Raw genomic sequence first — 1864 nt, 5'->3', positions numbered from 1 at the left:
AATAGTTATTATCCATTTCCTATCAAAATTTTTATACCTTATCATATATGATAATCACAAAATCATTAATAACAAAACAATCAGATGATCAATTTTAGCAGTAGCAAATAAAATTTAGGAATTATTGATCGATCAAAAATCATAAAAGATATAAGAATGATTAAATTGATAAATTTAAAAAATTATTAAAATTTCATTTAAACTTTGAATATTCAAATTTTTTGTGCATCATATCATTTTCTTATTTCTTTTTTTTTGTTTTTTTTTTTTTTTTTTGCTTTTGCATTTGCATTAGAAAAGCATGAAAAGGTTTGAGAAAATCGATGAAGTGGGAGAGGAAGAGAGAGAGGGAGGGAGAAAATTGGTGACATAAATGACTTCGTATGACGTCGTTTCGTCTTTCAAATGTAAACAATCAAAAAATCTCGAAGTAAACCTCCTCTAATATTTGATGAATGCTTCAGCTTTTTAAATTGTTGAAAAAAAATTTTTTCTTTTCTTTTTCTTATTATTACAATATTTTATATTAACATTTGAAAATTTTTTTAGTATTAAAGTTTTTTTTTTTTCTTTTCTTTTTCATGTTTTCCGCATGTTTAATAAATGTTCAAAATATGATTTGAACAAAAAAATTTAGCTGAAAATTTTTGTATTTGAACAAAAATCCAAAAGGACAAATTGAATTGTTTATTCGTAATTTTGTTATTTTGCATTTTTTTTTTTTCGACGAAAATTTTTATCGCCTTTCTCTTTTCTTCTTTCTTTCGTTTTTTTTTTCTCTTGAATCACTAGTTTGATTGGTTTTTTTTTTTTCTTCACTTATTCACTCTGTTTTTTTTTCTCTTCTCTCTAAATTTTTTTTCTTTTTTTTTTGCTTAAAAATAAATTTAAACTTTATTTTTCTTCAATGTTAACTTTGTGTATTTAGGCAATTTTTTTTTTTTTTGATAATTTCCAATATTGATAAGTAAAATGTTATCAGATAGAATGACAATATTATATCATTTTGATAATTTTGATGATCAAAAATTTCTTTACTTTTATTTTTCATTCTTTCTTTTTTTTTTTTTAAATCTTACAATTTCATTTTTGTTACCTTGAATTAATCACATATGAATTAATCATTTAAATTTCGGAATGCTTCATTAACAAATTTCCGGAGTATATTGTATAATTTACATATATAAAAAAAAAAAGAAAACAAGTTGACATATTCATATTATGTAAATACATTGGATAAATTCATTTCGGATGACAATCATTTACTAATACCTGAAATTATTTATGTCTATATAAAGTATTATTCATAATTTCTGATTTTAAGAAATTGAGTTTTTAATTTTTTTACTAATTTTATTCCCAAAAGTGACACATCGAATAGAAGTAACAATCAGATATTTGTTACAATTCTGTAATAATCGATATGAAAACATTTTTGAAATTTTAAAAATTTTTTGTACAATGACAGTATATATATATGTATGACATCTAGTTGACATGTCCTGATATTGGTAAATTTTTCTCCTTTTCTTTTTTTTGTTTTATTTTAAAATTGAATAGGTATAGTTATTTATACGATCAGAATAATATTTTAAAACAAAATTTAACAAAAATATAATCATTATCAACATGCGTTAATATATATTAAGAAATGAAAAAAAAAAAGAAAGAAAAATGGCAGTTTATATCAATTATTAATTCAAATATTTATTGCGAAATTTTAATTTTACATTTTAATTATAGGTGTATTTTAATAAATGCTATGATTATTTTGATAAAGAAATGATAATCAAGATAAGGCCTAAATCATAATGCTTTTGATTGTTCGAATTCAATTAGGGAAAAATGGAAGTTTTTTTTTTTT

This window comes from Loa loa (assembly GCF_000183805.2).
Source record: "Loa loa unplaced genomic scaffold supercont3.582, whole genome shotgun sequence".
In the NCBI taxonomy this organism is placed as follows: domain Eukaryota; kingdom Metazoa; phylum Nematoda; class Chromadorea; order Rhabditida; family Onchocercidae; genus Loa; species Loa loa.
This window is presented reverse-complemented; position numbering follows the sequence as displayed.